We start from the raw sequence: 23491 nt of genomic DNA, 5'->3' as shown, positions 1-23491 counted from the left end.
TCACACTCGGCCCTGGAGCACACACACACTCGGCCCTGGAGCACACACACACTCGGCCCTGGAGCACACACATACTCGGCCCTGGAGCACACACACTCGGCCCCGGAGCACACACACACTCGGCCCCGGACCACACACACTCGGCCCCGGAGCACACACACACTAGGCCCCGGACCACACACACTCGGCCCTGGAGCACACACACTCGGCCCCGGAGCACTCACACTTGGCCCCGGAGCACACACACACTCGGCCCTGGAGCACACACATACTCGGCCCTGGAGCACACACATACTCGGCCCTGGAGCACACACACACTCGGCCCTGGAGCACACACACACTCGGCCCTGGAGCACACACACACTCGGCCCTGGAGCACACACATACTCGGCCCTGGAGCACACACATACTCGGCCCTGGAGCACACACATACTCGGCCCTGGAGCACACACACACTAGGCCCTGGAGCACACACACACTCGGCCCTGGAGCACACACACTCGGCCCTGGAGCACACACACACTCGGCCCTGGAGCACACACACACTCGGCCCCGGACCACACACACTCGGCCCTGGAGCACACACACTCGGCCCCGGACCACACACACTCGGCCCTGGAGCACACACACACTCGGCCCTGGAGCACACACATACTCGGCCCTGGAGCACACACACTCGGCCCTGGAGCACACACACACTCGGCCCCGGACCACACACACTCGGCCCTGGAGCACACACACTCGGCCCCGGACCACACACACTCGGCCCCGGAGCACACACACACTCGGCCCTGGAGCACTCACACACTCGGCCCCGGACCACACACACTCGGCCCTGGAGCACACACACACTCGGCCCTGGAGCACACACACACTCGGCCCTGGAGCACACACACACTCGGCCCTGGAGCACACACACACTAGGCCCTGGAGCACACACACACTCGGCCCTGGAGCACTCACACACTCGGCCCCGGACCACACACACTCGGCCCTGGAGCACACACACACTAGGCCCTGGAGCACACACATACTCGGCCCTGGAGCACACACACTCGGCCCTGGAGCACACACACACTCGGCCCTGGAGCACACACACACTCGGCCCTGGAGCACACACATACTCGGCCCTGGAGCACACACACTCGGCCCTGGAGCACACACACACTCGGCCCCGGACCACACACACTCGGCCCCGGAGCACACACACACTAGGCCCCGGACCACACACACTCGGCCCTGGAGCACACACACTCGGCCCCGGACCACACACACTCGGCCCTGGAGCACACACACACTCGGCCCTGGAGCACACACACACTCGGCCCTGGAGCACACACACACTCGGCCCCGGACCACACATACTCGGCCCTGGAGCACACACACACTCGGCCCTGGAGCACACACACACTCGGCCCTGGAGCACTCACACACTCGGCCCCGGACCACACACACTCGGCCCTGGAGCACACACACACTCGGCCCTGGAGCACACACACAATCGGCCCTGGAGCACACACACTCAGCCCTGGAGCACACACACACTCGCCCCTGGAGCACACACACTCAGCCCTGGAGCACACACACACTCGGCCCTGGAGCACACACATACTCGGCCCTGGAGCACACACACTCAGCCCTGGAGCACACACACAATCGGCCCTGGAGCACACACACTCGGCCCTGGAGCACACACACAATCGGCCCTGGAGCACACACACACTCGGCCCTGGAGCACACACACACTCGGCCCTGGAGCACACACACACTCGGCCCTGGAGCACACACACACTAGGCCCTGGAGCACACACACACTCGGCCCTGGAGCACACACACACTCGGCCCTGGAGCACTCACACACTCGGCCCCGGACCACACACACTCGGCCCTGGAGCACACACACACTAGGCCCTGGAGCACACACATACTCGGCCCTGGAGCACACACACTCGGCCCTGGAGCACACACACACTCGGCCCTGGAGCACACACACACTAGGCCCTGGAGCACACACATACTCGGCCCTGGAGCACACACACTCGGCCCTGGAGCACACACACACTCGGCCCCGGACCACACACACTCGGCCCCGGAGCACACACACACTAGGCCCCGGACCACACACACTCGGCCCTGGAGCACACACACTCGGCCCCGGACCACACACACTCGGCCCTGGAGCACACACACACTCGGCCCTGGAGCACACACACACTCGGCCCTGGAGCACACACACACTCGGCCCCGGACCACACATACTCGGCCCTGGAGCACACACACACTCGGCCCTGGAGCACACACACACTCGGCCCTGGAGCACTCACACACTCGGCCCCGGACCACACACACTCGGCCCTGGAGCACACACACACTCGGCCCTGGAGCACACACACAATCGGCCCTGGAGCACACACACTCAGCCCTGGAGCACACACACACTCGCCCCTGGAGCACACACACTCAGCCCTGGAGCACACACACACTCGGCCCTGGAGCACACACATACTCGGCCCTGGAGCACACACACTCAGCCCTGGAGCACACACACAATCGGCCCTGGAGCACACACACTCGGCCCTGGAGCACACACACAATCGGCCCTGGAGCACACACACACTCGGCCCTGGAGCACACACACACTCAGCCCTGGAGCACACACACACTCGGCCCTGGAGCACACTCACACTCGGCCCTGGAGCACACACACTCAGCCCTGGAGCACACACACACTCAGCCCTGGAGCACACACACACTCGGCCCTGGAGCACACACACACTCGGCCCTGGAGCACACACACACTAGGCCCTGGAGCACACACACACTAGGCCCTGGAGCACTCACACACTCGGCCCTGGAGCACACACACACTCGGCCCTGGAGCACACACACTCAGCCCTGGAGCACACACACACTCGGCCCCGGACCACACACACTCGGCCCTGGAGCACACACACACTAGGCCCTGGAGCACACACACACTCGGCCCTGGAGCACACACACACTCGGCCCTGGAGCACTCACACACTCGGCCCCGGACCACACACACTCGGCCCTGGAGCACACACACACTAGGCCCTGGAGCACACACATACTCGGCCCTGGAGCACACACATACTCGGCCCTGGAGCACACACACACTCGGCCCTGGAGCACACACACACTCGGCCCTGGAGCACACACACACTCGGCCCTGGAGCACACACATACTCGGCCCTGGAGCACACACATACTCGGCCCTGGAGCACACACACACTCGGCCCCGGACCACACACACTCGGCCCTGGAGCACACACACTCGGCCCCGGACCACACACACTCGGCCCTGGAGCACACACACACTCGGCCCTGGAGCACACACACACTCGGCCCTGGAGCACACACACTCGGCCCTGGAGCACACACACACTCGGCCCCGGACCACACACACTCGGCCCTGGAGCACACACACTCGGCCCCGGACCACACACACTCGGCCCCGGAGCACACACACACTCGGCCCTGGAGCACTCACACACTCGGCCCCGGACCACACACACTCGGCCCTGGAGCACACACACACTCGGCCCTGGAGCACACACACACTCGGCCCTGGAGCACACACACACTCGGCCCTGGAGCACACACACACTCGGCCCTGGAGCACACACACTCAGCCCTGGAGCACACACACTCAGCCCTGGAGCACACACATACTCGGCCCTGGAGCACACACACTCAGCCCTGGAGCACACACACTCGGCCCTGGAGCACACACACTCGGCCCTGGAGCACACACACACTCGGCCCTGGAGCACACACATACTCGGCCCTGGAGCACACACACTCAGCCCTGGAGCACACACACAATCGGCCCTGGAGCACACACACACTCGGCCCTGGAGCACACACACAATCGGCCCTGGAGCACACACACTCAGCCCTGGAGCACACACACACTCGGCCCTGGAGCACACACACTCAGCCCTGGAGCACACACACACTCGGCCCTGGAGCACACACACTCAGCCCTGGAGCACACACATACTCGGCCCTGGAGCACACACACTCAGCCCTGGAGCACACACACACTCGGCCCTGGAGCACACACACAATCGGCCCTGGAGCACACACACACTCGGCCCTGGAGCACACACACTCAGCCCTGGAGCACACACACACTCGGCCCTGGAGCACACACACACTCGGCCCTGGAGCACACACACACTCGGCCCCGGAGCACACACACACTCGGCCCTGGAGCACACACACTCGGCCCTGGAGCACACACACTCGGCCCTGGAGCACACACACACTCAGCCCTGGAGCACACACACACTCGGCCCTGGAGCACACACACTCAGCCCTGGAGCACACACATACTCGGCCCTGGAGCACACACACACTCGGCCCCGGAGCACACACACACACTCGGCCCTGGAGCACACACACAATCGGCCCTGGAGCACACACACTCAGCCCTGGAGCACACACATACTCGGCCCTGGAGCACACACACTCGGCCCTGGAGCACACACACACTAGGCCCTGGAGCACACACACACTCGGCCCTGGAGCACACACACTCAGCCCCGGAGCACACACACACTCGGCCCCGGAGCACACACACACTCGGCCCCGGAGCACACACACACTCGGCCCCGGAGCACACACACACTCGGCCCCGGAGCACACACACACTCGGCCCCGGAGCACACACACACACTCGGCCCTGGAGCACACACACACTCGGCCCCGGAGCACACACACACTCGGCCCTGGAGCACACAAACACTAGGCCCTGGAGCACACACACACTAGGCCCTGGAGCACACACACACTCGGCCCCGGAGCACACACACACTCGGCCCCGGAGCACACACACACTCGGCCCTGGAGCACACACACACTCGGCCCCGGAGCACACACACACTCGGCCCTGGAGCACACACACACTCGGCCCCGGAGCACACACACACTCGGCCCCGGAGCACACACACTCGGCCCTGGAGCACACACACAATCGGCCCTGGAGCACACACACACTCGGCCCTGGAGCACACACACACTCGGCCCTGGAGCACACACACACTCGGCCCTGGAGCACACTCACACTCACGCACAGACACTGACACACAGACCCCCCCCACACGTGCAAGGCGTCCGCCGTAGAAGGGACCAGAGGTCGCCCAGGAATGAGGAAACGGGCATCTGAGTCTCTGCTCTCCCCGTGGGTCACTCACGGTTTCTGGACTCGGAAGGCACTCAGCCTTCCTGGCTGTCAGGGGACAGCAGCGCCCCCTGCAGTGCCGACCCCCCAGTGATGCCCAGTCCCACTCTCTGGGCAGGCTTCAGGCCGGGTCCTCGCAGCCCCTGTGCTCCAGGGCCCCAGGGTCCCTTGGCTTGGCCCTCACAGAGCGTCTCCTGCTGTGCGTGGCTCATGGGCCGGCGGCTTCCAGGACATTCTGCAGCGGGGCTCTCCCAAAGGGCCAGCAGGGACCGTGCAGCGGGCGGGCTGAGGAGGGGGCAAAGGTGAGCTCACTGCTGACCTCCCTCCCTGTAGGAGCCCCTCAGCAGAGACCCTGGCAAGTCAGAGCCTAACCCAGCGGGGCCGCCGGCCCTGGGCCCTGGTCTTGACAGTCGAGAGACTCGGCCTGTCCCGAGTGTGGTCTGCTCCCTGGGCCCCCTCACAGTGGGCTCCATGCCTGTCCCGGTGGGTCCCCCAGGATGGCCCGGGCTTATCTCCTGGGTCATCTTCAGGCTGCCTTCCTGCCCTCTCAGGTTTCTGTTGGGGTGGTGGCGAGCTGGCCTGGTATCTTCACTGCCCACCTGACTTCAGTCGGCCCCTAAACCATGCTTAGTGGGAGGCTGAGGGTCCACATCCTCACCCTTGTTTGAGGACATGCATCCCCTGCCATGTTGCTAAACCCTGTGCAGGCAGAGCCCCTCCCACTGAGGGACCAGCCCACATAGGACAAGGTCCTCATTGTGAACCAGCCTTTGAATGACACAGACGCCTGAACCTGTTCTGGGCTTTCATGTCTGAATATCCTATTTCTGGAATCAGTGTGTCCGCAAACTCTGCAACCACTGGGTAAACAAACAAACAAACAAACATACACACACATACATACATACATATCTTGAAGCCCTACTTCTCATTGTCTTATTGAGTTAGGTAAGTGTTTTCAATAGGACCCAATATTAAACACTTCAGCAGTCCTTGTCCTACTGATTATTGGGGTTTTTTTTCCCAGTTTCAAAGGAATTTAATATTATTTACATAGTTAAGGAACAGATGATACATTTCCATTTATTAGAAACTGACCTCTATAATAAAATAGATTTTAAATTCAGTGTATGTCATTATTACTGCTAAGGAAATCTTAGCCCTTGTCTGCCTTAAAACAATCTTTATTGGCTGTAATTATTGCTGTGTAGCCACTGCTTTCGGTTAATTCCTCAAGTCATTTAGATGGTTCTGTCTTCCACTTAGTCGTCTACAGAGCTTTGATTGAGGCTCCTACTTCCTGTGTAAGAGAAATTTGAAACATTTTTTGCTCTGTCCCTACTTTTGATTCTGTGGCAGTTTCAAAATAAGACTCCAGCCACAGATTTGGTTAAATTGCTTAAAAGAAAATATATAACAGAGAAGATCACCCAATCTCTGCTTACAGCTACAACCTGAGTTATAAGCTCAATTACTCCAAATAAATAGTTCTTCTAGGTACTTAATTAGGCCTTAGTATCTAAACAACCAAACAATTTTCCCCAATAAATAAGAAGAGGAAGGCAGCTCCATACCGTTGTTGCTCTAGGGTGACACTATTAAGGACCTCGCAAATCATTTTTGTTTTAAAACTACATCTACTCATCAAGCACTTATTAAGCTTTATAAATATACAGACAACTCTAGTCCCAAGAGCTTTGTTCTGTACTCTCCAAAAATATCTCTTGGGAGGTAACACAAAATTTAAGTACTCACAATAGTGACTTTATTAAACTAGTTGCTTTATAAAACATTGCAGATGTCATAATTGTTAACATAACAATTTACCAAACTGTAGTTAACTGGTGCAGTTTGCTGAACACATTTTATAAAGGAAAGGAAATGCCAAAACCCTATTAAAGCTGATCCACTGCAGCCTCGGAGAACAAAGGAGATTTGTTTCTCAGACACTTAAATCAGACAAACAAAGCAGGTAAGGAGTTTCCCTCCCCCATCTGAAGCACTCCATCAGTAGAATAGTCTGATAAATAGAAACTAGACAGTCTATGCGTCCAAGAGATTCCACAACTTGGTAATGCAATAATGGAGAGGTTTATCTTCTTCAGCTTCAGAGTTGGAGGTTTTGGTCATTTAATTTTTAAGTATCAAACTAGTGCTTTTCAGCCGCCGTATCTTCACTCTGAGATAAGCAGTCTTCTTCACAATGTATTTTTAATATTCTCAAGCTCAATTTGAAGACAAAGCAATTTTAATACTAGGTGCACACCCCATGCACTTGCAGCAGACTGCTTTTCTTGACAAGTTATGAAGTAGTTCAAGGAGGTATGGTTAAGGCTATATTACTGAATGGTGCTGGTAAATACTACACAATTTTTTGTCATGTTGCAACTTTTGTTTCCAATTTAGTTACTGCTGCTATGGAATCAGATAGCAACAACAACATTATTAGGTCTGTTTTTTTAAACTATGATTTAGTAGCAATGGAGGTTCCCAATTTTAACCCCTTGGCAGCAAGATCCAAGTTCCCTCATTTGCACATTAGCACCTAAGTGTCAAGGGGTTAAATAACCAGCACAAAAGATACTGCACTTCTGATTGTAGCATTTGGCAGAACTGAAAGGAAAGGAAGTTGTGCTACATGTTGAAGGGATTGTGGGCAAGAGAAAGAAGACACCAGGAGAAGATAAAATGTCACATGAAGTCTTCATAGTCTTGTACATATCCTCCATCATAACCACCATAACCTGCCAGATCGTCTTTCATGGTAGCCTTTAATCCCCCTCTGGGAACCACACCTTTCTTCTTTTTGGCTTTGCTTTTCTTGCTTCTGTTTTCCACTGCAAAGTACAGTCAATGAATTGGTAATCTTTTTCAAGTCATCAATTTCCAATGAAATACACGCATCTCGAACTAAGGCTTCCAAAAAACTGGCATAATATAGTGATTTTTCATATTGTGTAATTCTATCCTTTAGTTACTTTCCAAACTCTGTGAAGGCATCTCTTGAAGATGGGTTCATAGCATCTATTCCATAAACTGTATTATTAACACCAAAAGTTTCTTTCTCTAATTCGAGGTCTGACTCTTCCTGTAATTTCTTTAGCCGCAGTTTATCTGCTAATTGTTTTGGTGTTAGCACTCTAGGCTCTTCAGGTTCTTCTAACTTGACGTCCCCGTCCTCGTCCTCGTCTTCCCAGCGGTCCCCCCGGCGGTGCCGCCGCCCCCCACCTTCCGCACCGGGTCTTCCACGGAGAACGTGTCCGCGTCCCAGGAGTCGGAGTCCCCCGCCGCCGCCGCCGCCATCTCAAGCCGGGTGTGAGCCTAATTATTGTTTTAATTGAAAAGAGGAGACTCAGCCTCTGAGAGCAAACCCCCCCACCCCCGTCCCCTCTGCGCCCGCGCCTGGGCTGCAGCCCTGTGCTGGGTGGTCCTGAGCGCCCCCTGCAGCCCAGCGCATACCCTGCAGGGGAGGATCCCGCCTGGGCTCACAGGACAGTTACCTTCCAGCGTGTCTAGTCCAGTATTAAATGGCTGTTTTCTGCCTTCAGAATATTCTTTTAGAGACAACATATTATTTTTAATCATCTCTAGAAATAGCCTCAATAAATCCACATACTCGGTAGGGAGACCCCAAACAAGCATTTTATGAAAACACCAGGGAGCCCCTTCCCTGGATCTGTGGATGCACTGACGCAGTTGACACTTATAGTGAGTCCAGACACTCTTAAGGAGTTTGGGGGCCTCTCATCTCCTGGAGGCTCCTGTGGTCTAATATTATGTCAGGGAATAGCTGCGCATAGAAAGCAAGGGGCTCAATGCCCACTCCCCCTCTACTATTCCAATAACACACACACACACACACACACACACACAGCCTGATGTTGGCAACAATGATCCCAAATTTGTCTTTCTTCCCTGAATCTAGCACAGGGGCAGTGCCCGCACGCCCCCCCTGCCCCCCCAATGACACTAAGCCTAGGTGTGTGACTTGATTTGACAAACAGAACAAATGCAAGTAAACAAAGACAGGTGCACACATATTGGGTTTGCCTGTTTTTGCAGCACCTGGAACCCTGCAGGGGTCCCAAAAGAAGGGACCAGGCTTGCCCCACATTGTCAGAAACCAGTGCAGTCACCCCCTTGACAACTCAAAGCAGTGCAGCTGGGGGTCCCCTAGTGACCCCACCTGTGGAGGGGAGACCCCTGAGAAGTCAAAGGAGGAGAAGGCAGAGCCCCTGTCACCTGACTCAGGTGATGCTGCTCTGTAGGGTCACCTGTCTGAGGGGACAGCACTGGGCAGGTGAGCTAGGTCAGCTGTGTGAGTTGTACCCTGGCAGGGAACCTCTTCACCAGGATGGCCACAGGTACATCCATCCTCGGGCTCCATCCTGCTGGTCACCTTCCCTCCTGACCAACTGCCCCGAGGACCTCAGGACCTGGCATCCAATGGGGAGACAGGCCCACTACTTAGTCAACCACGTCCACTTCACCAGGTCCCTGTGACAAACCTGCTTCTCTTTCTGGTTCTGAGTCTCTGGTGAAGTCCTCATAGATATTCCTGAACATATCAAATACCCAAGAGCAGGAGAGAGGTTTTGGCCATGACCATCAGGGCACAAGAGAGAATGGAGCCTGAGGTCCAGGAGTGAGGTGCTCTGAGCCTGGTCTCCCAGCTGTAGGTACCGAAGCCCCAGTGCTCTGATGTCCTGGATGTGGTCTCAGTGCATCACTAGTTCCCCTCCCCAGAAAGAGTCTGCACGTTGTGGATCTTTCAGTGTTAATCCACTGCTAGGACCCTGGGGTGGAGGTCATGTGTGGGGAGGGGGCTTTCTACATTGTTAAGGTTTAATACCTGTGGTTCAGTGGAACTGGGTCTGGGCTGTGACCTCCGTAAGGGTCTCCAGTGTTGTGGCTCATCCCCTGCCGCTACTCCCTCCCAGGCTGCAGTGTCCCCTGTCTATTCCTTTTTAGTCTCTTAACCTGATAGCTGTGCCCCCTCCCTGGGTCTGGAGAGGATAAGAATTCCTACTCACCTCCTAGGAGAAGCTTGTGGAATAGTTCTTCCTCTGGAGGGTCTGCCTGGTGGAAGTTCTGGGTATGTTTCAATATTTCTCAGTTGTTACTCTTTGCTTCCCTCTAACAGATGTCATGAAGGGATAAATATGGATTCTTACTGTGAGGACCTGGATGTTTCTGGGGTTAAATCCCACAAATTATGGGGTGTGGACCCCAGAAATTCTCATCCTCACACTGGTCCACCCTGGTCCTGCCGACATTCATAGTTATTCAACAGTAGGTTCTCCCCCAGCAGCTTGTCTTCCAAGCGGGCAGATCTCACCTGGATTCTGGACGTGCCCACCTCTCTAGTTTTGGGGTGGGGGTTTCCCCTGAAATGTCAGGACTCTGTTAGGTTCAGGGAGATTATTGGTGTTCAGTTTATTCAGAATTTTCTTGCTTTAAGGATGGAAATGACAATTTCCAAACGTGTTACCTGTTGATGCACAAACCAGAAGTATCAGCAGAGGTCATCTTTGACCTGTTAGTAAAAGAGGGAATCTAATGTCACTAAGTGTAAGAGGATCCTGGACAGACATAACTGAACACAGGAAGACAGGGATGAAGGACACAGCAAGACTCTCACATAAAAGTCTCAGATTCCAAGCCTCTCCCCAAAAGGCTGGAATTCAAAGAGTACAACAGGTGATGGTCATGTCCCTGGTGACAAAGTTCTAGTCACAAGGCAGGAGAATGTCTTCTGGGGCATCCCTGATTCCTGAGGAGCTAATTTCAGAGGCGTCATCCCCCTTCTCCCAGTCCCTTTCCACGTCTGCATGTGGCCTTGGGAATGCGGTCACCACCTCCATACGGGATGTGGGTCAACTGGGGGTGGAGCTGACATGCGCGTGTTCCATGCAGAAGATTGTTCAAACCCCCTCTCTGGGTACATGAACTGTTGAATCCCCCAAGCCTGGAAACACTCACATCTGGGCTCTTGTTTCATTAGTTTGTGATTTGCCTCATTGTTTACTCAGTTCAATTTGTCTTCCTACACTATCTGCTGAAATAGCCTCACATAATTATCTAAAGCCATTAAGATAAAAAGTGATTTGAAAATCACTAAGTTCCACTGAGCTCAAAGTCGGTGTTTGTTCATTAGACAGTCATGAGACATGGCTGAACACCAAGATGGTGCTCACAATGGTTTCATCTTCAGCAGGGAAAATTCTGTACATTCCTTACATGTGTTAGGCTCTCTCGTTGATAACCTTGACCTGGTGTAATGTTTTCATGGACCATACCTCAAAATTAAAACTGAGATTATTAACCAGGAATTAGTATTACTAGCAAAATCTTTGCTTTAGAAGATATTCCTCTATCTGATGTAAAATCCACCCAAATGACAGAAGTTACTGCAGTTACTAGAGCTTGTCAATTGGCGAAGACCAGAGAGTAAACGCATAGGTTTTGGGAGTAGTGCGAGGTATTGGGTTGTTTTGAAAACAAAGCAGGGGGTCGTCTCACATCTGCTGGAAGCATCATCAGATGCACAACAAGGTAAGGAACTTTTAGACAGGCCTACACCCTAGAGACTTAGCATATAAAGAGGAAGGCAGTGCAAAATTAGATACTATGAAAGCTGTAGATAATGCTGTAGCAGATCATTTACCCAAGAGTGGCCTTAATCTGGTTCTCAACTTTCTAGACCCTGGAAGATAAATCTCTGGGAATTCCCTGGTGGTTCAGTGGTTAGGACCCTGCACTCTCACTGCCGAGGGCCCGGGTTTGATTCCTGGTTGGGGAACTAAGATCCCACAAGCCACGCAGTGTGGCAAAAAAAAAAAAAAAAAAATTTCTGGAGGAATCTAAGAAAGTCATAAGATATACAGTCTTAAATAAGAAATTGATTTTATATTAAAAATAATAGAAAAATTCTAGTTAGCTACTTCATTCAGATAATCTGCAATCTCACACTTTGTGACATCAGATGTTTTCAAATAAATATAAGTTAAACTTCTCTATTAATCTTCTCTACATGGTACTGATAGGCATAGAGTAGGATAATTGAACAATTAGTTTAGAAATCTCATGAGGGGATTAAAGACAGAAAGGGAATTACAGGAGTTTGGGAGACTTCTGTAAGCTAATGACCCCTCAAGAAAAGAATCCAGTAACCAAGCAACAATCTACTCTACCTAGAAGGAAGACCAGGTGTATCCAAGTGTCAGACACACTCAAGCCACAAATCCTGATAGTGAAAACACAAGACAATAGATATGTGGTCTGAATCTTGTTACATGAAGGCAGGGAGTTAATAACCCTTGAAGAGTAGCATTTCTGCATGTAGCCAGGACAGAAATATAGGTGAGAGGGGACATTATACAGAAACCTGAGATGAATTACCATATTTTAGTATATGTTGCCACCCTTCTGCTAATATACATATGATTTAAATAGTGTCATGACCTTCCGGGTTAGACCATATAAGGTTAAAGGAGGAATTGGTGATGTAAGACTTGATGTCTACCCAACAATGACAAAGAAGGTTTTCTTCTCCCCTCCCACTTTTTCATTGATTATAAAAATGTGGCCCTCTTTGTTTTCTGGGCTTGGCTTCCCACTTGTATCTCTCACAAGCATCCTATGCTAATTAACTCAGACTTTGCCTATCGTTTTGCCTCTGGCTGAATTCTTTCTGAGATGGGACAATAGAACCCGAGCTCCAGAGAGTCCTGACACCAGGTTAGCTGTTTCAATCAGATGACAGTGGGTTCCTGTTCCCTCCTGAGTCAGGGATGGTGGGTACATGTCCCATCCGAAGGAGTGTGAATTCAGTACAGACAAATCGGTGACTATCTTAAATCAACACATGTGGAAACTAAAAACAAACAAATAAACAAAAAACCCCCCACAAAAATCATAAAAAAACACAACTAAGGTAATTTTTCAGTTCTGTGTAAGCAGCCAACAATGAAATCCTGTGAAACTGTAAAGGAGGCACACAGAAACAGTCCTCTAGGGCCCTTTGAACACTGAGATGGATTTAACTCAGCTTCCAGAGTCTGGAATTTGAATATATTTTATTTATTTTATGTCTAATTTCTGGCTTTCTTGAAGTAATTCCTTGCCAGAAGGCTACAGCCCTTAGAGTTCATAGAACGATTCTTGAATGTGTGTTCCACTTGTGGTGTAGCAACATTCATACCAAGTGACTGAGGTGCTCACCTTACAGGAATCTTTATAAAACAACCCTGTAAGGTGTCGCTATGACTCAGTACTACACAGTCATCACCATCCACAGTCTTCTGGAAAGGTTGAAAAAGTAGCTCCCTAAATTAAAATTATCCAAAATTTCCAAAACTTGGCCAAAGGTCCTCCCCTTAGCACTAGTGACATCATTATCAACTACCTCAAAGAAAAATCAATTTTCACCCAGTGAGGTGGTAACTGGAAGAACCATGCATTTAGAGACATGTCCCTGCAGTACTATCCCTGCCCTATTGCATTTGGACACACAAGATAATGGAAAGTATTCATGTATAACACCCACTCCTGGCACCAAGACATAGGCTGCCTGCTCACTACATCTAATCAATAGCCTTCTAGGATATTCAACCAGTTAATTTTATCTATTGAAAGAGACATCAGAGCAAAACTGCCCCTGAACCTCATTGAGGGACCATATCAGGTACTTTTAACAACAAACACAGCTGTGAACCTCCTGAGTGTGGACGTTTGGATATTTGTTTCACAGCTGTCTTAGTCCATTTGGCTCCACAAACAAAGTACCATAGACTGGGTGGGTTATAACCATAGACATTTATTTCTCATATTTCTGTAGTCTGAGAAGTCCAAGATCAGGGTCTGGAAGACATGATTCCTGGAGAGAAACTGCTACCTAGATGGCTGACTTTTCCCTGATACCTCACCTGGTGCGATGGGGCAGGGAGCTTTCCCTGTCCTCTTTACAAGGCACTGATTCCGTTCAGAAGGTCTCCACCCTCCCGACCTAAGCCCTTCCCCAAGGGCACTTCTCCCAATACCATCATGTTGGGCATTGGGTTTCAACATGTGTATTTTGGGGGGAAAAAAGCACTGAACTGATCACAGTAACTAAAGAATCAATTCATAATTCCACACAATTGGAAGGCTCCCCAGGTGAGCCCCTCAAACTGAAGATTCTCATGGATGTTGTAGAAGCTCTGATCTTTGCTAGAAAACTGCTGATGTAAGACCTTCAGAACCAGCTGATGACCTTAGAGAGTGGACAGTTTCCATCCAAAATGTTCGACTAAGAGCTCAAAATCTATTATGGCTTTATTGTTGTTGTTATTATTACTATTATTATATACTTACATATATTTATCATTATATTTTTCTAAGGACTCAGATGGTTATATATCCATAATGGCAACTTAGTTTTTTCTTTCATTTTTGAATAGCTGCTAATTGGAATTAGTAATTACACTATTTTTTGTTTAATTTTTATTGGAGTATAGTTGATTTGCAATGTTATATTAGTTTCAGGTGTACAGCCAAGTGAATCAGTTATACATATATATATATCCACTCTTTTCTTTTTTTTTTTTTTTGATTCTTTTCCCATATAGGCCATTACAGACTATTGAGTAGAGTTCCCTGTGCTATACATCAGGTTCATATTAGTTATCTATTTTATATATAATAGTGTGTATATGTCAATCCCAATCTCACAATTTATCCCTCCCCCACTTATTCCCTGGTAACCATAAATTTGTTTCTACATCCATGATTCTACTTTGGTTTTGTAAATAAATTCATTTGTACCCTGTTTTTTGTTTTTTCTGTTTTTTTGTTTTGTTTTGATTTTTTTAGATTCCACATATAAGTGATTTCATGTGATACTTGGCTTTCTATGTCTGACTTACTTCACTTACTATGACAATCTCTATGTCCACCCATGTTGCTGCAAATGGCATTATTTTGTTCCTTTTTATGGCTGAGCAATATTCCATTGTATATATGTACCACATCTTCTTTATCCATTCTTCTGTTGATGGACATTTAGGTGGCTTCCATGTCCTGGCTATTGTAAATAGTGCTGCAATGAATATTGGGGAGCATGTATCTTTCTGAGTTATGGTTTTCTCTGGGTATATGCCCAGGACTGGGATCATATGGTAATTCTATTTTTCATTCCTTAAGGAACCTCCATCCTGTTCTCCTTAGTCACTGTATCAATTTACATTCCCACCAAGAGTGTAGGAGGGTTCCCTTTTCTCCACACCCTCTCCAGCCTTTATTGTTTGTAGATTTGCGAAGACGACCATTCTGACCTTTGTGAGGTGATACCTCATTGTAGATTTGATCTGCATTTCTCTAATAATTAGTGATGTCGAGCATTTTTTTTTCATGTGACTTTTGGTCATTTGTATGTCTTTTTTAGATAAATGTTTACGTAGATCTTCCACCCATTATTTATTTAGGTCGTTTTTTTTTTTGTTTTTTTTTTTGGATATTGAGGTGCACAAGCTGTTTGAATGTTTTGGAGCTGAATTCCTTGTCGGGTGCTTCATTTGCAAGTATTTTCTCAACCCATTCTTTGGGTTGTCTTTTTGTTTCTTTTATGGTTTCCTTTGCTGTGCAAAATCTTTTAAGTTTAAAGAGGTCCAATTTGCTTATTTTTGTTAATTTTCATTACTCTAGGATGTGGATCAAAAAATATCTTGCTGTGATTTATGTCAAAGTGTGTTCTGCCTGTGTTTTCCTCTAAGAGTTTGATAGTATCTGGCCTGACATTTAGGTCTTTAATCTATTTTGAATTTATTATTGTATATAGTGTTAGGGAGTGTTCCACTTTCATTCTTTTGCCTGTAGCTGTCCAGTTTTCCCAACACCACTTATTGAAGAGACTGTCTTTTCTCCATTGTATATTCTTGTCTACTTTGTCATAGATTAGGTGTACATAGGTGTGAGGGTTTATCTCTGGGCTTTCTATCCTGTTCCATTGATTTATATTTCTGTTTTTGTGCTCAGTACCATACTGTTTTGATGACTGTAGGTTTGTAGTATAGTCTGAAGTCAGGAAGCTAATTCCTCTAGCTCATTTTTTGTTTCTAAAGATTGCTTTGGCTATTCAAAGTCTTTTGTGTTTCCATACCAATTGTAAAATGTTTTGTTCTAATTTTTGAAAAATGTTCTTAGTAATTTAATAGGGATTACATTAAATCTGTAGATTGCTTGGGGTAATATAGTCATTTTGACAATATTGATTCTTCCAGTCCAAGAACATAGTATATCTCTCCATCTGTTTGTGTCGTCTTTGATTTCTTTCATCAGTATCATATAGTTTTCTGAAAGAGGAAATAAAAAAATACCTACAGGGCTTCCCTGGTGGTGCAGTGGTTGAGAATCTGCCTGCCAATGCAGGGGACATGAGTTTGAGCCCTGGTCTGGGAAGATCCCACATGCTGCGGAGCAACTGGGCCCATGAGCCACAACTACTGAGCCTGCGCGTCTGGAGCCTGTGCTCCGCCAACAAGAGAGGCCACGACAGTGAGAGGCCCGTGTACCACAATGAGGAGTGGCCCCCGCTTGCAACAACTAGAGAAAGCCCTCGCATAGAAATGAAGACCCAACACAGCCAAAAACAAACAAACAAACAAACAAACAAATAAATAAATTTTAAAAAACCCCTACAAAAAATGACAATGAAAACATGATGACCAAAAACCTATGGGATGCAGCAAAAGCAGTTCTAAGAGTGAAGTTTATAGCAATACAATCTTACCTCAAGAAACAAGAGAAATCTCAAGTAAACAACCTAACTTTGCACTTAATGCAATTAAAGAAAAAAGAACAAAGAAAACCAAAGTAAGTAGAAGGAAAGAAACAATAAATATCAGAGCAGAAATATGTGCAATACAGATGAAGAAAACAATAGCATAGATAAGTGAAACTAAAAGTTGGTTCTTTGAGGAGATAAACAAAATTGATAAATATTTAGCCAGACTCATCAAGAAAACAAGGGAGAGGTCACAAATCAATAAAATTAGAAATGAGACAGGAGAAATCACAACAGACACCACAGAAACTAAAAGGACTATAAGAGAGTACTACAAACAACTATATGCTAATAAACTTGACAACCATGAAGAAATGGACAAATTCTTGGAATGGTACAATTTTCCAAGACTGACCAGAAAAATTAGAAAATATAAGCAGACCTAACCACAAGTAATGAAATTGAAACTGTAATTAAAAATCTTCCAACAAACAAAAGTCCAGGACAAGATGGCTGCACAGGCAAATTCTATCAAACATTTTGAGAAGAGCTAACACCTATCCTTCTCAAACTCTTCCAACAGCAGAGGGAGTAACACTTCCAAATTGGTTCTGCGAGGCCACCATCACCCTGATACCAAAACCATACAAAAATATCACAAAAAAAGAAAATTACAGACCAATATCACTAATGAACATAGACGCAAAAATCCTCAACAAAATACTAGCAAACAGAATCCATCAACACATTAAAAGAATCATACACCATGATCAAGTGGGGTTTATCCCAGGAATGCAAGTATTCTTCAATATGTGCAAATCAATCAATGTGATGCACCATATTAACAAATTAAGGAATAAAAACCATATGATCATTTCTATAGATGCAGAAAAAGCTTTTGACAAAATTCAACAGCGACTTATTTTATTTTATTTATTTATTTTTAAAAACATCTTTATTTAAATATAATTGCTTTACAATGGTGTGTTAATTTCTGCTTTATAACAAAGTGAATCAGTTATACATATACATATGTCCCCATATCTCTTCCCTCTTGCATCTCCCTCCCTCCCTCCCTTCCTATCCCACCCCTCTAGGTGGTCACAAAGCACCGAGCTGATCTCCCTGTGCTATGCAGCTGCTTCCCACTAGCTATCTATTTTATGTTTGGTAGTGTATATATGTCCATGCCACTCTCTCACTTTGTCCTAGCTTACCTTTCCCCCTCCCCGTATCCTCAAGTCATTCTCTAGTAGGTCTGTGTCTTTATTCCCGTCTTGCCCCTAGGTTCTTCATGACCATTTTTTTTTTTTAGATTCCATGTATATGTCAACACCAATTTATGATAAAAACACTCCAGAAAATGGGCAAAGAGGGAACCTACCTCAACATAATAAAGGCCATATATGACAAACCCACAGCAAACATCATTCTCAATGGTGAAAAACTGAAAGCATTTCCACTAAGATCAGGAACAAGACAAGAATGACCACTCTCACCACTCTTATTCAACATAGTTTTGGAGGTCCTAGCCATGGCAATCAGAGAAGAAAAAGAAATAAAAAAAATCCAAATTGGAAAAGAAGTAAAACTGTCACTGTTTTCAGATGATAGGATACTATACATAGAAAATCCTAAAGATGCTACCAGAAAACTACTAGAACTCTCAATGAATTTGGTTGAAGTTGCAGGATACTAAATTAATACACAGAAATCTGTTGCATTTCTACACATTAAAAACAAAGATCAGAAAGGGAAATTAAGGAAACAATTCCATTTACTATTGCATGAAAAAAAAATAAAACATCTAGGAATAAACCTACCTAAGGAGGGGAAAGATCTGTACTCTGAAATTTATAAGATGGTGATGAAAGAAATCAAAGATGACACAAACAGATGGAAAGATATACCATGTTCTTTGATTGGAATAATCAATATTGTCAAATGAGGATACTACCCAACATAATCTACAGATTAAATGCAATCCCAATCAGATTACCACTAACATTTATCAAAGAACTAGAAGAGATTAAAAAAAAAATTTCCATGGGACCACAAAAGACCCCAAATAGCCAAAGAAATATTGAGAAAGATAATTGGAGCTGGAGGGATCAGGCTCCCTAACTTTAGATTATACTACAGAACTACAGTCATCAAAACAGTATGGTACTGGCATAACAACAGAAATATAGTTCAATGGAACAGGATAAAAAGTCCCGAGATAAACCCACACACATATGGTCAATTAATCAACGACAAAGGAAGCAAGAATATACAATGGAGAAAAGACAGTCTCTTCGATAAGTGGTGATGTGAAATTGGCAGCTTCATGTAAAAGAAAGAAATTAGAACATTCTGTAACATGATAAACAAAAACAAACTCAAAAGGGATTAAATATCTAAATGTTTACTATAAATATATATAAATGGATACTAAGAGTTTTATAGTTTCCATTGTATAAATGGATACTATGAAACTCTTAGAGGAAAACATTGGCAGACACCCTTTGACATAACTGCCATATCTTTTTGCATTTGTCTCCTAGAGTAATGGAAATAAAACCAAAAATAAACAATTGGGACCTAATTAAAGTTAAAAGTTTTGCACAGCAAAGGAAATTGAAAAAAATAAAAAGAAAACCTACAGAATGGAAGAAAATATTTGCAAAGAATGCAAAAACCAACAGATTAATCTCCGAAGTATACAAACAGCTCATAAGGCTCAATATCAGAAAAACAAACAATACAATCAAAAAATGGGCAGAAGACCTAAATAGACATTTCTCCAAAGAAGATATACAGATGGCCAAAATGCACATGAAATAATGCTCAGCATCGCTAATTATTAGAGAAATGCAAATCAAAACTACAATGAGGCATCACCTCAGACCAGTTAGAATAGCTATCATCAAAACGGCTACAAATAATAAATGCTGCAGGTGGTGTGTAGAAAAGGAACCCTCCTACACTGTTGGTGGGAATGTAAATAGCTACAGCCACTGTGGAGGACAGTATATACGTTCCTTAAAGAAGTAAAAATAGAGCTACCATATGATACAGCAATCTCACTCCTGTGAATATACACAGAACAAACTATAATTCGAAAAGATACATGCACCCCAATGTTTATTGCAGCAGTATTTACAATATCCAGGACATGGAAGCAACCTAAATGTCCATTGACAGATGAATGGATAAAGAAGATATGGTGTATACATACAATGGAATATTACTCAGCCATAAAAGAAGAATGAAATAATGCCATTTGCAGCAATGTGGATAGACTTAGAGATTATTATACTAGGTTTAGTAAGTCAGTTGGAGAAAGACAAACACCATGTGAAATCACTTATATATGGATTCTAAAAAAATGATATAAATGAACTTATTTATAAAACAGACACAGACTCAGAGACTTCAAAATAAAATTTATGGCTACCAAAGGGGAAAGGTGGGAGGGAGGGATAAATTAGGAATTTGGGATTAACATAAACACACTACTATGTATAAAATAGATAATCATCAAGGACCTACTATATATCACAGGGTACCATTCTCAATATTTTGTAATAAGCTATATGGGAAGAGTATCTGAAAAAGAATATATATATATATATATATATATATATATATATATAGCTGAATCAGTTTGCTGTACACCTGAAACTAACCCATTATAAATCAAGTATACTTCAATAAAAATAAACTAATTAAAACAATAAAATTTAGAAAGTAAAAAATAATCTTTTCTCTGCAATAACATTAATTACCTCATGGTGGGATAATTATAACAAGTCATGGAGAGAAAATTGTACAATTATATTTAATTGGTTCCAAATGTTATTGTCTATTCCAACCTTTAACTCTGATTAAAATTAGAAGATAGTTGTAAAAAAAGTGGAAAAAGTAAAATAAAAACAATGACAACAATAATAATAATAATGAAGAGAAACCTCAAATAAAATTGGGTTAACAGAAGGGGGGCTCTCATGCCCTTTGACGATCTCAGAATCCAACAAGAAGAAGAAAGTTTACCCCTAATTTTCTGGCAAGAGCTCAGCCAAAGAGAAACCATGGACTCAGTTCCCTACAGCCCCTTCAATTCCCCTTTTCCCTTGATAAAAGCGTTATTCTCTCCATTTTTACTGGGGACTTGCATGTGGCTCATAATGTCGTGTGCATTGTACTATGTGTGTCAGCACGGATGGACTCTACCCACTAGGTAACTAGGTACTGACAGCACAGCCCAAATGTTACAGCCCAACCTGTGTCCAGATATTTCCAAATGTCCTCTAGGGGACAAAATGACTCCAGTGCTCTATGGACATCAAATTCCAAATATAAACATTACTCATACTATTCCAGTGTAAAGTATTGCTTCAAACAGGACTGGGGAGATTTTTCACGCTGAGAGAACTTGGAAATCCATCTGAAGCTGGAAGTAGATTTGAAGTTCAACAGAAGAATCACTGATGTCATTAAACAATTAAAAACTGCACAACTAATAAGAGTAGGTAGTGACCTAAATTTCAAATAAAAGTCTCATGAAGAAATATTTCTGACATTAATTTATCCAGAAATCATTCCACACTCTATTATGAATTCTAAAGAATGCTAAGGTGGGCACTTATATGTCTTTTTGGGGATGATCATCAAGTCGCCCCAGGAGGATGGGTGATTTTTCTTTTCCAATATGATACTTACATTTCCATATATGTCTATCTGCTTCTATATCAGTTGTGTATAATCAGCTAGTGTGGTCATTACAGAAAAACAGTTTGTGCAGCTTAAACAACAGAAATTTGTTTCTCTCAGACCTGGAGGCTAGAAGTCTTAGTTCAAGGTGTCAGCAGGTTTGGGTCCTTCTCAGGCATTTCTCCTTTCCTTGCAGATGCACCTCTTCTCACTGAGTCCTCAGTTGGTCTTTTCTCTGAGTGTGTGTGTGTGTGTGTGTGTGCGTCCCTGGTTTCTTTGTGTGTTCAATATTACTCTTCTTAAGTGTGACAAAGACCCTTGACCACCCCTTAGCCAACAGGCTCCTTGTAATTCTCTTCTCAGCTAGTCTTGACCTGTGGGCTTCCGTGTTTATATTTGCATGACCAGGTTTTGTCAAGAGCCCTGCTAAGTGAGAATAATGAAAATCTCCCACCCTTGAGCTCTGATCACCCTCAGTATTTGATCAAATCCTTCAAACCTCCCACCGCACACACGGTATCAGATCACCCTGGCCTCCCTTTGGCAAGAATCCTTTTGAGTCTATGTAAATACAGTTTAAGGTCTCTCTTAGCCTGTATTTCTTCTATTACTAATTTCCAATCTACTCCACCCCACCCTCTTCTGGGCCATAAGCCCCCACTTGCAATGATGTATTTGGAATTAAGCCAAGTTTCCAAAGCCACATCAAATATGCAGCAGTGAGTTTTGTCTTCATGTTCTGGATGAGATTTATATTGGAAATATGAATATCAATCCCACAGCCCATGGCCATATAACTCATGCCTGAATGAAGCTGATCTGTCATGTATATTTTCTCCTAAGTCCACTCACAGCCATTTGTGTGTAGGGACACTAGACTGTTCTTCAGCACTATGCATGGGACTACTTTAAACAATTGCCCCAAATCACAGAAATGTGAAAAGCATGGCCCTATGTTGACCCCAGAAATTGCTCATTTACATGACGGGAGTTAAAAGAAGAAAAGAGATTACCTCCTTGACAGACCTCAGATGGGAATGTGTGTGTGTGTGTTGGGTGATTCAAAGAACCAGCCACATTGTAAATGTCCTTGAATGATCACAAAATGACAGGATTAATTTTGGGGTGCTAATAAAAACTAGTAAGTAGCTGAATTTCAAAATATGTAATCTGTGAATAGTGAGGATCATTGCATGTGCAGTATTGGAGCACTCTGGCATCAGAGTCTATAACACTGTATGTTGCAGAATTCAAACTGTTTCTGCAGGTTGACTGAAAGCAGGAGGGTGTTTCTCTTCCTTCCACATGTACAAAAATAAGACAAAAATTAATAATGTTCAAAAATCTCTTGTGTATTCTCAGGATATTTACAAGTTTCACAAACATCAGTCTCAGACTGAACATGATGGTGAGCCTTAGGGTTGTACTGAGCTCCTTTGTGAAAAAGAAAAATAAAGAAATGAAAAACAACCTTAATTCCTGTATACTATATGTGTGTGTGTATATGTGTATATATAGATATACATATATCTATATAGAACTATAATAAAAATAAAATTAAACAAATATGTACATGCACACAAATTTTATAGACACAACATAATCCACAACAATGAAACATTAGGACACAGAACAGGGTCTCTGGTGGAGCTCCTGGGCAGGAAGAGGAAAGCAGAGGTTCTAACAAGAATTCCCTCCAGCCCCTCTCTGCACCTGCTGCAGGCCTCAGCCCTGTACTTTGTGGGTCCTGATCGCCCCCTGGTGGTTACGGGCCTCCGTGCAGGGAGGTTTGTGTCTGGCCTCACACTGATTTCCCCTCACTGTGTCTC

At 46.0% G+C, this 23491-nt stretch overlaps 1 pseudogene across 1 annotated transcript; it reads right to left on the bottom strand.

The window, feature by feature from the left end:
- Nucleotides 1-5281: 5281 nt before the first annotated feature.
- LOC309655083 (eukaryotic translation initiation factor 3 subunit J pseudogene) lies at nucleotides 5282-18018 on the bottom strand (annotated as a pseudogene). The gene has a single exon. The product of its transcript is annotated as a eukaryotic translation initiation factor 3 subunit J pseudogene (transcript).
- Nucleotides 18019-23491: the final 5473 nt, after the last annotated feature.

The sequence above is a fragment of the Balaenoptera physalus genome (assembly GCF_965194825.1).
Source record: "Balaenoptera physalus genome assembly, chromosome: 2".
In the NCBI taxonomy this organism is placed as follows: domain Eukaryota; kingdom Metazoa; phylum Chordata; class Mammalia; order Artiodactyla; family Balaenopteridae; genus Balaenoptera; species Balaenoptera physalus.
Note: the sequence above shows the minus strand (reverse complement) of the source record. Positions and strands in the feature narration are given on the sequence as shown.